Below are 15,715 nucleotides of genomic sequence, written 5' to 3' on the forward strand. Positions count from 1 at the left end.
ATAAAGCTAGGTAACTTTATTATTCTCTCTAAAGAAAAAGATAACTCTAAATAAAATTGCTTTTAGAATTTCTTTTCTTCTTGTATAAGGTTTCCACATCCCTATATGCCATCAAAAGCAGAGAAACAGAAGATATTTACGAAAAAGCCTACATTATTACAGTAAAAATATAAAGTTTTTGAGTACGTATTTTCGATCTATTATCGATTGAGTCTGTGGATGCAGAACTCACAAGACATAGAGGGCTGACTGTAATATGCACAGGATGATTCCACGTGGGGAATAAATGAATCTATGCATATGGATAGATATAGGTAGCTCCAGATATACATATAGACACAGATACCGATACAGACATTTGTATGTGTGCATATGAGCACAGTGAAAAGTACGGAAGGAAATACAACAAACTGTTCACATCAGATACCTCCAGATATGTGGAATTGAATGGGTAAAGGGTGAGATTAGTAATTTTTTTCCACACCCTGTATTGTGTGAATTGTACAGTGAAGACTCTGACTTATGCAATATTTTTAAAGCCACTAAAGTAGGAAAGTAGATATAATCAAACTAAGCTCTCTCAAGTTTTTAAAACAAAAAAGCTTTTAATTAAATATTAAGCATCAACTCTGTTCTAAGAGTATGTCTCAACTACTAATTAAGTCAAATAGGAAGAATACCATCACACTTTTTTGCACACCACAAAACTACTGAAGATGATTTTTATAGACTCAAGGCAGAATCCTCTACTATGATCAAAAAGCAACAACTTATCACAAGTAGGTTAAATGCATACAATATTTTTAAGGACTTATGTGTTCTTTTTTCTTTTACTTTTTTTTTTTTTTTTTTTTAGAGATGAGGCCTAGCTCTGTCACCTAGGCAGGAGTGCAGTGGTACAATCATAGCTCACTGCAGCCTCAAACTCCTGGGCTCAAGCAGTTCTCCCACTCCAGCCTCCCAAGTAGCTGGAGCTATAGGTATGTGTCACCATGCCTGGCTAGATTTCTTTTTTTATTGAGACAGGGGTCTCACTATGTTGCCCAGCTGGTCTCAAACTCCTGGCCTCAAACAATCCTCCTACCTCATCCTCTACAAAGTGCTGGGATAACAGGCGTGAGTCACCACATCAGCTACATGTTCTTAAGGATGTAAAAGCAGTAGATAAGAAACCACCCACATCACTGAGGCAATTAAATTATAAACACATGGGCCCCAGAAGTAAACAAACCCCAAGCACCAGAAATTTGAAGAAAAGTACACAAGTGCACATGGAAATCAAATTGTTTAAAACCAACAGAGAGAAAAAGTAAAAGATAAAATACTTGACAACTAAATAATACAAAAAGGCAATTAGAAAGCATCTTGAACTAAATGAAAATAATAATATGAAATACGAAAATGGTGAGATGAAGCTAAGGTAGTATTTCAGTGGTAGGAAAATTTTTAACACTAAATGCACATAGAAAAGAAGAAAGGTCTCAAAGAAATGACCTCAGCTTCCACCTTAAAATACTAAAAAATTAAAAAAGCAAACAAAACCTAAAGTAAGTAGAAGACTGAAATAGTAAATAAATATCAAAGTGCAAATAAATGAAATAAAAACTAGAAAACAATAAAGAAAACCAATAAAACCAAAAGCTTGTTTGTTTTCAGACTAAAAATAAATAAATAAATAAACCTCCAGCCAGACTGATAAGGAAAAAAGGTCGAAAATATACATTGCCAATATCACTATCAAGAATGGGAGCAGTGACATCACTACAGGTTGTCTACAAATTTTATGAACAGTCACGCCAATAAATTCAGTAACTTAGATGAAAAAAATTCCTTGAAAGAAAAAAACTACTCATCAAAGCTCACTCAAGAAGAAATAAATAACCTGAATAGGCCTGTATCTATTAAAGAAATTGAATTTGTGGTCAAAAACCTTACTACAAATACGATGCTAGGGGTAGCAACACTGGTGGAAGTAAATCAAACATTTAAGGAAGAAATAGCACAAATGCTATAGAAACTCTTCCAAAATATCAATGAAGAGGAAATACTGTCCAACTCATTCTATGAGGCCGACATCATTCCAAGACCAAAACCACAAAAAAAAAAAAAAACTACAGGAAAACTACAGATCAATCTCTCTCATGAACATAGATGCAAAAAATTATTGGTACATTTTTAACAAGTTGAATTCAATAATATTAATATATAAAAAAGACAATAAATCATGACAATGTAGTATTAATCCCAGGAATGCAAGGTTGGCTTAACATTCAAAAATGTGTAACTCACCATTTTAATATACAATGGTAGACAGTCTAATTGTGTTTCCCAAGGACACTCACTTCTAGGTATTCACACTCTTGAGTGTGGGCTGCATTGTTGACTTGTGTGTAATAAATAGAATATGGCAGAAATCATGGAATACCATTTCTGAGAAAACATTAAAAGACTGTTTCTTCTCCATTGGTGCTCTCTCCCTCACATTTCCTCTCTCTCAGATCACTAGCCATGGGAAAAGCCTGCTGTCATATTGTGAGGCAGCCCTGTGGAGAGGCACATGTGCAGAAGCACTAAGCCCTGCAAACAAACACATGAGTCAAGCCTTCAAGACCAACCACAGTCCCAGCCTACAGCTTGAGACCAACCTCATGAGAGACCCTGAGCCAGAGATAGTCAGCTAAGGAATACCTGTATTAGCCACAAAAATTATGAAAGAAAAAAAGTTTATTGTTTTAAAATGTTAAGTTATGGGACAATTTGTCATGTAGCAACAGATAATTAATACACAGATTTTTTTTAAAAAAATCATTATGATCATCTCAATAGACTCAGAAAAACCATTTGACAAATTCAGCAACCATTCATGACAAAAACTCTCAACAAACTAAAAAACAGAACAAAACTTCTCAACCTGATAAAGGGCATCTACAAAAAAATTACAGTTAGCATCATACAGCAATAAGTCAAGGTTGTCCATTTTCACCACTTTGATTCAGCACTGTATTGTAAGTTTTAGATAATGCAGTAAAGCAAGAAAAATAAATAAAGTCATCCACATTGGAAATAAATAAATAAAACAGATTCTATTCATAGAAGTCATGTATAAAGTCCAATGAAATCTAGTTTTTTAAAAAGCCATTAGAATTATAAAGTGATTTTTTTATGAAGGGTGCAAGATACAAGAACATTATACAAAAATCATTTGTGTTTCTGAATACTAGCAACAACAATCAGAAATTTGAATTTTAAAAACCACTATAATAGCATCAAACAATATAAAACACTTAGTGATAAATACGACAAAATATGTGCAAGAACTGTACACAGAAACTATAAAGCATAGCTGAGAGAAGCAAAAACTAAGAGGGCGCCACAAAACAGAAGGACTAATTCATGGGTCTTCAAATTTACTGTGACACTTTCAGGAAGAAGCTAACCTCTGTGTTTCAGCCATACAATATCAGTAGTTTCTTTCTTAACTTAAAAAGAGATATACATATGTAAATCAAGCAAAGTAATAAATTTATATAAAATGATAAAAGCAGGGGTTTACTTGATACATGGATAATGGGAAAATGGTAACTTGTTTGGACTCCATCCTTATCCTTGAAAGTCAGTACTTTCATAAACATAAACCACACAAAACATCTCATAGTTCTGCCAATGTGAACATGGAGCTAATTTTGATACTATATTCCATTTTTCATTCAAGGTCTTTAAACTGTATTAGTAAACTAAGACTTTATCAAATAGAAAACCCTATTTTTTCCTAACTTAAAATATATGGGGAAAAGTTTACAATGAAGTGTAACTTTGTAGTATAAGTACACCAAAACAGCCACAGAAGAAAAAATAATTAGCAAGAGTGAAATAACAAACGTCACTTCAGCAGAGGAAAGAAAAGCAGTAAGGGTACCATAAAAGCTAGAAGAATGAACTTAATTCTTACCCAGTTCATAAAATAATATACTCATATTAGGCCTTTCATTTCTTCCCCTTCATGCTACCAGTCCTGGCAAAACAAAGCCTCACAAAGTCACTTGCTGGCTTTAGGAGAGAGAGGAACTACAACTGGAAATTTTGACAGTCCTCTGAGTCCATACAATTTAAGTAAAAGAAATTGTTACAAAATCAATTAAAGGCTTACCTCCATCGTTATGCCTTAACGGCCTTAATTAATACGTCCTGAGTCAGGTGGCCTCTCATTTAATGTATCTGACTACGGCACACTTGATAAATGTAAAAATCAGGGGACACTATGCACCTGTGGAAAACCAACTTCTCTAAAGCGTTCTACCATCATGACAGAAGAGTGGCAGCCTTGTCCCAATTGTTAAAAGGAAAAAATATTTAAACAAAATTTCTAAAGCTAAAATATTTCCCACAAACATCCTTAAACATCTCATGTTTATCATTCTTGCCATCTACTAGCAAATGACAAAAATACAAGCAGAAAACAACATAAAACAAACTTCTTAAAAACAGTGTACTTTTATGGACACATGCCTATGGTTGTGATGTAACTACATTCAAAAACATATTTCTTGCTCATTAGTTTCTAGTTCAGACATTAATTTTAAAATATATCAATATTCCATAGTGGTTTGCAGCGTATCATGTTTTCCAGGCACCCCACCAGCAGAATACATTTGAGACTCAACATCTTCTTATCTAGTTCCATGAAAACAAGGATGGTGTCTATGTCATTACATCCTTTTCCTACAAGGCCTTGCTCAGTGCCTGGCCCTCAGTAAAGTTCAATAAGGTTTTGCTGAATGAATAAATCAGATTTTACAAGATTAATTCAAATAAGTACTGTTCACACTTTCTTGCCAAAAGAGCCAAAGCTCTGAGACATTTATTATCTGAAAGCTATTGTCAAAAAACAATAATTTTGAAACAAATAATAAATATATATTCATAAAATGCTATCAACAAAATTTTTTTTTTTTTTTTTTTTTTTTTTTTGAGACAGAGTCTCACTCTGTTGCCCGGGCTAGAGTGAGTGCCATGGCTTCAGCCTAGCTCACAGCAACCTCAAACTCCTGGGCTCAAGTGATCCTCCTGCCTCAGCCTCCCGAGTAGCTGGGACTACAGGCATGCACCACCATGCCCGGCTAATTTTTTGTATATATATATTTTAGTTGTCCATATAATTTCTTTCTATTTTTAGTAGAGACGGGGGTCTCACTCTTGCTCAGGCTAGTCTCGAACTCCTGACCTCGAGCGATCCACTCGCCTCGGCCTCCCAGAGTGCTAGGATTACAGGCGTGAGCCACCGCGCCCGGCCAACAAAATTTTTTAACCGTAAGCTCATTGTGAAATCCTAAAATGATATGCCCAATGTCCCTCGCCTTTGAATCAACCCCTCCCCTTTGAGTGCGACTATGATGAGCTACCCTATAATTACATTATGTCACATGGCACATGGGAGATTACCCTGAGTAGGATAACCAGGTGAGCCCTTCAAAAGCAGAGTATTTTCACAAGCTAGTGGCAGAAGAGAAAGTCAGAGAGACATGATCTAGCTAGCCTGTAAAAAAGCAAACGTTCATGCTGTGAAATGTCTACAGGGACAACATGGCACAGAACTCTTGGGCAGCATTTCCAAGCTGAGAGTGGTCTCTGCCTGACAATTAGTAGAAAAACGGAGACCACTGTCCTACAAGCACAAGAACACGAGTTCTTCCCACAGCTAGTGAGCTTGTAAGGGAGCCCTAAGGCCCAGATGAGAACAGCAACCGCGGCCAACACCTTAACTTCAGCCCAGTGAGATCTTAAGAGCAAAGAAACCAGCCATGCCAAGCCCAGACGTCCAATCTACAGACACTGTGAGATAGTAAGCCAATAAGTTTGTGGTAATGTGTGACACAGCAATAGAAAATGAATATACTCGTTTTACTGAAACTGCTTGAAGTACGTTGACATTTTAACAGAATGTTCTTTGCAACACTGTTGCAGATACCACTTTCCAAATGTGATATGCTGTATTAGAACCAGGAGAAAATAAGCAATGATTATCATGACTAGTAACAATATATGACCATATATTGAGACTTTTCTGTACAACGTCACTCCATTAATATTATAAAGCTTATTAACAAGTTTTCCACATAATGAAGTTTATGCACAATTTATGCTGGGTCTCCGTTTCACATGGGTTCGTGTGAATCAACACCTGCTTTGTGTATGCGTCTTCATCCAGGAAAGTAATCTATACTTGAGTTTTCCACATAGGGCAAAGTAACTGCTCTGGAAACGTTTCAAGTTTCCAATATTTGGGACAAACTACTTAAACATGATCTGGTCATCTCTGTTAACCACAAGCACAACAGAAAGCAGAATGCAGGCTCTTCGTAAAGATACGGGGAATCAGCCCTGTGGATCTCACAAGCTTGGCCAGCAGTTCACCCCGCAAACCCTGAATAGAAAAATTAGGAGTTGATTTAAAGAAGGACCCAGGCAAGGTGAAATAAGAATAGTGCTCATTCCCTGCAGAAAGCTGTAACCTCTGGCAGCCTTTAGAATAAAATTACTGGAGTGCCCAGGGTGCATGAAGAGAAAAGTGAGAGAAACGTAAAGAGAAAAGTGGGGCTACTCCCCAGCACCCAGGTCTTCAGCTGAATGCTTCCATCAACCTGTCCGCGATCTCAATAAACACTTCCCCTCCCCAAACAGAATTTGTCTTTCTGCCCACAACAAAATGCTTATGGTTAGTCCAGTAGAAAGTCTTAGTAAAGGATAGAACCTCATATATAAGAAAACTCAGGGATAGAAGCATGATATTTCAAATTTAAAAAAAAAAAAAATCAGTAAAAACCCAACCTTCAAAAAGGCAGACTTTTCCAACCACCAAATGGTAGCTCTTTCATCCACTAACTTTCATGTGTACCTCAAGTGCCCAGATTTTGCCTATGTTCCAGTTCTCCAACAAGAAAAAGAAGAAATCCTGGTTATTACCAGAAAACTAAGATCCTTTCAAAACTCTCGGGGACAATGCTAGAAGGACAACGGAATCTGCCTAAAGGGGCTCCCACCGGCCAAACAGTGATTATTTATTTGAGCATCAAAAGGAAAACTATGGTTAAATGAAACAAGTTGAGTTGCTGAAAGACCAATGAGTTCATTATGATTTCAAAAGAGAAAAGTTACTATGAAGGGCAAATGGCAGTTATAACATAAAAGGATAATAAATAAATTAGGATATGGTTGGTTTTAATACATAGAACTGTGAGTACGCCAAGCAGGGCTAGAAAAAAGTAGGAAGTGTACCAAGAATAGAAATGGCTGATCAGGGCCTGTGGGAGAGAGTCTAGGCAGCACGAGTATAGAAGGAGGAGTAACAGGGCACATTCCCAGGATGACACACCAGGTGGATATAATTGCATAATAGGACACAGGTAGGTGACGGAGCCTAAGCAATGTTTTACAAAGTAGACATCTGGTGGAGAGACACAGATTACAAAGAAAACCTACAGGAACCAATGTGGAAAGCAATTTTTTGAAAATAAGTTAAACAGCAATAACACAAATGAAATTAAACCCTTAAAAAGAAAACTCAGCCTGACTGCCAACCTGTGCCTCAGATGTGAATCGCTGATTCGGAAAAAGCAACCCAATAGCCAACAGCTCAGACGATGTAACCCTGGGTTTTCTGAGAAGGCGTTGTTCTACTTGTGGCCCTATAAAGATTACTAAACCCCAAGAAGATACAGAAAATATTATTACTGAACCTCCTGTAAGGACTCTAAATAAGTAGATCTATATACAACCCTAGGAAAGTATAAAAGGAATATAGAAATACTAACGAAATTAATTAAACCCATAGTGTTGGTGTTTTAAAAGACGGTAAATGTAAGTATAGTAATGTAATTTGCAATAATTATATTTGTGCATGTTTTCTGTTTAAAAGTGTCTGAAACAGGTTAAAATAGTAGTATATAAAATGAAGGAACTTAAGTCAATAATCAATGCTTAAATAGAAAGAGACAAATTGGCTTCCAAATTACATTTATTAGCTACATACATTTTTAAGGATGTGGGCACTTGGCCAAATACAAAGGCCAAGAGCTGTGAATGTTCTAGGCACAGGAGTCCCTCTGACATTCACACACCATCAGCTTTCACTGCCCTTTACACATACGTCCTTGGTGTCCTCCGTCTGAAGAACTTCCTCCCACATCAAGCCACGTCTCCAAGGTTACCTTTGCCCAGAAGCCCTGGATTAAATCCCACCCACCCAGACTAATCCTTTATAAAGAATTCACTTCAGTCGACTGTACATTTAGCACCAGTAAGTACTCTCAACGCTTTGGATTGCAATTATTCTTCTTGTGATACTTACATGTCAACAACCTGCCTGTCTCCTCCACAGGGCAAGGACTGTGTCTTATATTCATTTTATAGCCCCCAACAGTACCTTTTCCACCAAATCTCCTCTTGAAGAGCCTAGTGAATGTTTGCTAACTCGCGGAAAATAAGGGACTTCCACAAGTTAAAAGTGGTTTTCTCAAATCACGGGGCCAGAAGAAAACAAGTTTGGCACCTCTGCGCCCAAGGCCAGTCGCAGTAGATAGCTGTGCTCTCAATACTGTGTGAAAACAAGACATTCCAGTATTAATGGGAATAAAGAATATGCTTTCTCTATGACTGCATTTTTTCACACTGCTGTTCCATTTAGAAACTGAAGTGGCAAAATTCATGTAAGCAGGGATTCTCATGGTGTTTGAAAGCAGATTTAAAAAAAAAACATCATCGCAAATACCAAAATCAACTTCTGTTCTTTCGTTTTTGTCTAGTAAATTCAGTAGAACCTAGAATTTCAAACTAGCTTAGAGATACACCCACACGTAGGATATTCATCTGAATCAATTAATTTGGTCTACTCATTATTAACAGGGGTGTGTTCATTCTCTGGCAGACTCAAAGCTCGGTAAAGATGGTTAGAAATTCAAACACTGTTAGAGGCTCCAAAAGTCACAGTTTGACCTATGATTTTAGCTTAGAGCTATGTAAAATCCAAACAACTGTCTACTGAACTCACAGCAGTGGATCCGAAAGAGCACAACTTAATTCAGTTAAGGTAGGCATTCATTTCAAGTGCATTCATTCGGGCTGAAAATTGTCCCTTTGAATCAACTATTTTCTGGTGATTGGCATTTTACTGAGTTCAGAGTGTGATCTTCTCTACTTCTTCACGCCACACTCTTAGTTGAAGGCAGACACTGGAAAAGAATTAGTTTAGAAGACTCCAGGTTGACCCACAGCAAATATACATCATGTGTCAGCCAGTAGCTAGGTCATTATCTTTAGATATTCATGAAAGGAATATCCATCATAGGTCCCAATGCAAAACTGAAACAAGCAGAAGTCTTGACAGCCTCTTACATTTGTTTCCCCCTTATCCATGACCCCATTAGAGCCTGATGGCTTTCTCTAACCCAGTATCTTCTTTCAAAATCTGCTCCCAATAAAAAACCATCATCATTAACAAGTTTTTGAGTATTATCTCTCCCAGGATTATGTGAACTGTAAACATTATAGAACAAAAAGCTTCCTCCCTTGTAAAAGTCTTTTCAGCTATCAGGGGATAAGATGGGCAAGGCATTTTGGTGGAAGAGGGAAGTAGAAAAAATTTCTAATGCCACTGAATCATAACCCCTGGCAGCTGCCTTCATCTATAACCTAAAGCTGTAATATCTAAAAGTATGCTTTCCTCTCTTTGGTTGTCTTCTCTATTCTTTTGTCCCCAATAGTGAGTGTGTGTGCACATGCGTGTGTGGAGGTGGCAGTGTGATTGGCTACATGGAGCAAAGATATGGCATGTATTGTCTGTATGTATTTAGGGGGATATATGCATGAGTGTGTTTTTGCTTACAGGTGTGTTTTATCAAAACCAAGATCTTGCCTAAGATCACCTTCAGAACTTTAGTTCATATGTTAATACATGCAAACCTGCTGCCCACACAAATCTGAACTAAGTGACTTAGAACAAGCCACTTAAACCCTCTGGATCTCACTCTTCTTGTCTGTAAAATAATACAGCTGAAGTAAACAACTGTTCAGATCTTTTACAGCTCTAATGTTCTATTATGCATTCTAGGAGGCAGTTGACAGCTGGTAAATGATTTTGAATAGATCAACTAGTAAGGCCAGACACATAAATCCACTTCTTTGCGCTTCTTTTTGTGTTCCACCTTCCTTTAGGATTTTAGGGTTTAGAAAAGACAAAGACAGGTACACATCATGAATACTTCTCTTGATGTCTCCAGTCTTTTCAGATTTTCCTTAACTCTGAAATCCCAACATTGTTTTTCAATGGTGGCATCCTGTGCATTTTAACTAAAGAATTATTTGGATGCAGCACTTGTGCAACAGTACACGTTACAGGACGTTTGGTAACCTTGATTCTGTCTACCAAACGCTAGTCATGCCCTTACATCACTGTCACTGTCACAACCAAAAATGCCATCACTACAAACGACATCATTTTTAGATTGCACCTCATAATTTATTTAAATATATCTTGTTATATATTTCCATATAAGCTACTGTGGAATTTGTTTTCATGCATTTGGTTTATTTTGTTGGGGTGGGAGGAGGTCTGTCTTTGTTTTCCTCCCTTTCTCATGTGTTTATATTTCCATGGCCAGACTGTAAACACCCTGAACACACAAACCGTATCTTCCATTTCTTTAGTGTCCCCAAAGCACAAAAGACTGGGCATAAGGCCAACCACGGTGGCTCATGCCTGTAATTCCAGTACCTTGGAAGGCCAAGGTGGAAGGATTACTTGAGGCCAGGAGTTTGAGGCCAAACTGGGCAACATAGCAAGACCCCATCTCTACAAAAAATAAAATAAATAAAAGACTAGACATGAAACAGCTTGTTTTCCTTAATAAAAGTTTTCCCCTTTAACTGCAAATAGGCCATTAAAAAAATTAGTCCCAAGAAACTACAAAAAAATGAGGCGCTTTCTGAGTTGAGATCTTTTCCAGTCAATGAAAACACTTTTACCAGCTGTTCCCATTCACCAGAATTCAATGTCTGACATTGTGATCTAGTTTTTAAAGGCTTGTTTTTATACTGGCTGGTTTCAGTGGGGTCTGACCTAATTTCATTTAAATCCTGAATTCATCAGTTAGTGGACACAGCTGAATGGAGAACTCATGAGGACATTACATTCCTTCAGAGACTGTAGTTTTGTTAAATCCCCTACCATGGGGGATGGCTTCAATGCTTACCATCAACAGGCTTGATAACTGTTTTGCTAATTCTATCATGAAACATTTAGGTGGTCCTTTCAACTTAAACTTTGGTAGATATAGCTAAAATAATTTTATTTAGTTGTTTTCTCTTCTGTTATAATTACACATTTGAGATGAGATACACTTTTGTTTACAGGCTCATGTAGATAGATGCATATATTTACTGACCCCTATGTTCTTCATTTTGTCCAAATCATAACAGTAAATTTAACATAAGGTTTAGTGAACAACTTATAGCAAGGGCAGAAGTACCACCTCTATCATTAGTTTTGGCCTATATAGGTTTTTCAGAATGTAGTATTGTGGGCGGTCAGAATTTCATCTGGGATATTCTCTAACCCTCTGCTGCTTGCAGACCAGTGGCATTGACATCACCTTGGGTCTCAGGCTCACCACAATTCTACTAAGTCAGAATCTGAATTTTAACAAGATTCCAAGGTGATTTGTATACACATTAAAGTTTGAGACATGGTGTTCTAAGCCATGTAATGCTATATTCTGCTGCTATGGTCAAATAAAGGATTGAGATTGTGAGAGAGGTCAACTCTTTTAGAAGCAAAATTTGTTTCAGTCTCTGGATATGAGTGATAACCATTTCACTATTCCTTGGGTAACATTTTTTGCTCAAACTTTTCACAAAAGATCATGGTAATTTCAGATAATTCTTTAATATAATTTTGTACTCTAGAAAGTAAAATTTTCCAATAATATATGACCAGTATATTTATGAAAAAGCAATGGCATTAGAATAAGGAGTAGAGAAAGAAAAATATACATGGGTTATACTATTACAACTATTACGCATATGTGGCATTACTTGCTGCATAGAAATTTATGGATCTGTGTATTTCTAATACAGGAGCACTGTTTTGCCACTGGCCACCATATCTAAAAAAAAAAATTACCACAAAATTATTCTAAGGAGAATTGAACCCAGAATCTTCCTTTGATTTTTATTTAACAGGGTTTATTCAGTAGCTTTACAAAAATAAAATAAAATAAAATAAAATTAGAAGGAAGTCATTTCAAGATCTAGAAAACAAATTTAAAAAGGAACTTACATTGGTGAAGACATATCCTAAAATAGTTCTTCCCTTGGGGGTTAAAAAAAAAAGCCTCTTGCCAGTATGGCATAAGTGAACATTTCCCACTCCAGATTGGACAAAGCACATAAACTCCTACTCCCATTCTGTGGAAAACCAGGTGAGATACCTTTCAGACACTGTTTCCACTAAAAATATATTAAATATCCCAAAAGGTCAAGAGGAGAAAGAAGAATATATGTACATTTTCTGACTTACACTTGACATCCACAATTATATGCTGGTTAAAATTCTATCATGGAACAAAGAGTCAGGGGCATAGAATTCATATCATATGGCCAAATGGGTATACAGATTTGGAAGGCAAAATATTAGAATTAATATCCATATTGCCTTCCCCCCGACATTTATAGCCAGAGAGCTCAGAAATGGGGCACACTGGATGAGAATCTCCATCCACAGCAAGGGAATGACTTTGTCCTGAGATTCCACAAAGCAAAAAGCCTATTCCAACCCACAAAATTCCCACAGCTGCAGTGGGGAAATGGAATACCCATTCTCGACAAAAGAGAAGAATCAAGCTACACAAAGTGGCTCACACTGCATGGCTAATTAGTTTCTTCATCAAGACACTATTTTCTTAAAGCTCCTATTCTAGAAAAGAAAGTCTGTTCCTGCAAATATGGACTCCCCCCGACTCCACACACACACACACACACACACACACACACACATAGAATTTACAGGTTTAAATATAGCTCTTCTTGTTTTAGGTTTTGTCTTGGGTCCTGTCTGAGAAAGGGAAACCAGAGTGTATTCTCAAAGGACCCCACATCATGCAACGATGTAAAATAAGCTAGCAAAGGGGACTGATTAATGTTAACTACACCAATTTAAAAACTAAGAATGTCTACCATGTCAGAAGCACTAATTACTAATAGCAGAACAGGCTGAACTCAGATTCATTGACTTGAAATCATTAACACAGTCCAGGACGCTTTCTACCTGTGCACATACGCTTAGTGTTTGAGGTTTTTTAGAAAACATTATAAGGACTGCAGGAGCTGTTATTTGCCTCAAAGGCCATGCAGACAACAGTCTCAGGTGTCTTCTGAATTCTGTTTTGTTTCACTTCTGAGTTCCACTGAACCACCCCTGGCTTCTTTGTACTAAACCAGGCCAGTTCCTCCTTCATGTTTAAACCTTTCAAATATCTGTAGCTTGCTATTCTGTCCCTCATGTAAGATAAAGCATCCAGAAGGTGTAATAACATTAAAAAATGAAAACTAAAGAGAATACACTACTGGAGATACGACTGATCCATTAGGATCTGAATTCTTTCCCCATGGTAACCATATGAACAGCATTTAAAAATAAAGATTATAAATATTTTTAAATTCTTTCCCTTAAGGAGAAATCAAATTGTGTACTATCTTCTTACTCTGAAACAGATGGCTATATACATACACCTTATATCTCCTCACCTACAATAACCACGTTTTCAATAAAATATAAAATGTATTATTAGTGCTTGGATAATAATTTGGTGGTTCATGTTGAGTGATGTTATAAAGTTTAAAAGTTTGATGTTTTCTACTAATAAAATAAATTTAGATGCAAACCTCACCAAAGAATTCAGAAAAATATAGGGCATCACTCAATATGGGATTGACTTTTGAAGCTCTTACATTTTCAGAGAATCATATATGGGTCACTAAACACACAGAGCTTATGAAGAGAAACACAGGGAACAATGAACCTATGAGGAGAAAATGGAAGTATCTTTCAATGCAGCTTTAAAAATGGGTTCACCTATTGTAAAGAGCTAAAACTGCAGCAATAATAAACTTGACAGCAACATATTAATAATAAAGTCCTAACTGGTTTCATGCAGACTGGTTCTGTAAACCTTTCCTATGACTGAGAAAAGTCAATAGCGCATCCTAACTGAGATATCCAAGGCGAATGGAGCAGAACAGTGGGACACACACATCCTGCTGCTTGTCTGCCACCTGAAAGCAAACCCCAGTGCTTCCAGAAGCATTTCACTGTCAACTTTGTATTTTTAGCAAGGTCTCATTTAGCTGAGGAATAAGCTGCTGGAGCAAACGTGTTATCAGCTGGGCAGAAGAATAAGTCTACGGAACATACACCCTTAAAAAGCCTGCCAGATGATAAGTGGAATTGTGGAGCATTCTATCATGTCCTTGTATCCACTCAAACTCAATAACTTTAAGAAACAGTCATACATCTTGGGCAAGATATAATGCAGTTGATAGAAAACAGAGATGGAAGTTAAGGATTTCTAGATGAGATGAAAACGATGACGATGGCTGACTTTTATTGAGCCCTTATATGAGTTACTATGACAAATGCATTAAAAATGTTTCTCAATTAATCTCTACAACAACCCCATGAGGGGGGTACTATGGTTATCTCAATTTTACTGATGATTAAATTGAGGCACATATGATTAAGTAACAGGTCCAAGGTCACATAAAAAGTAAACACAGGATAGGGGATTTATTGCAGGGTTCGGACTACAAAGCTCAAGCTCTTGACCACTGTGTTGTCTTTCTTACATGTCCCCTGGGACTTATATCCTGAGAGACATAAACAAAAGACAGACCTTATCAGCAACAATTCTCTCCATCTCTCTTATCTCTCCTGATGCAACAGAAAAACACTTTCAAAGCCATGCAGAATAACTGCTCTGTGGTTTAGGTTTTCTGGCCCATCTTCTCCTCCTCCCTCCAAAACACACCACTCAAGTTTATCATGCCCGCGATTAATCTGATTCTGAATCAGCTTCATATCAAAAGTCAGGTCATAAAGGAAAAATAGTTAGGGGGGCAGAAGGCAATAAGATTCATTAGGAATATCAGGCTACTTGGGAAGATGAGGGACTCAAGTATTAGACATTTCCGTGTTGACTCTTCCTCCTCTATAGATGTTTGTGTCCCCAGATAGTCAGTTAGAAGCATGGATATAAACTGCTGACTGACCCAGTCTAAGAATCGTGAAATCGGTCGATGGCAAGTAAAAGGACAGCTCTGGGGCCTTAACTGGGCTTTCTAAAAAGGATCTCCTGTCAGAAAAACCATCTGGATTTAAGAGAAGTAGTATCAGGAAGAAATTTGAGAAAGAGCAAACTATATTGATGAAGGTAGGCTTACTTCATCCAATGGAAAACTGCTTAACATGGCATCAAGTTTACAGCCTCTCCCAGGTCTCTCTCTCAAACTCAGATACCTGGAGTTTTCTGGTTGAGTGCACACTGAAAACAGGAGTGGGAGTGAAAGGAGGCCCACAGCGGGCATCAGAAGACTGAGTTTCACTCTCTCATTGGCTAATGAATGATAATGAGCCACTTAGATAACACAATATCTGAAGTACCTGCCAGTT

The 15,715-nt window shown here is 37.2% G+C and overlaps 1 protein-coding gene across 1 annotated transcript in view; it reads right to left on the minus strand.

Moving 5' to 3' along the window:
- CDK14 (cyclin dependent kinase 14) overlaps positions 1-15,715 on the minus strand; it is a 521,120-nt gene that overhangs the window by 399,667 nt on the left and 105,738 nt on the right. The gene's annotated exons all lie outside the window — the stretch shown is intronic.

Source organism: Eulemur rufifrons, chromosome 29 (assembly GCF_041146395.1).
Source record: "Eulemur rufifrons isolate Redbay chromosome 29, OSU_ERuf_1, whole genome shotgun sequence".
In the NCBI taxonomy this organism is placed as follows: Eukaryota; Metazoa; Chordata; class Mammalia; order Primates; family Lemuridae; genus Eulemur; species Eulemur rufifrons.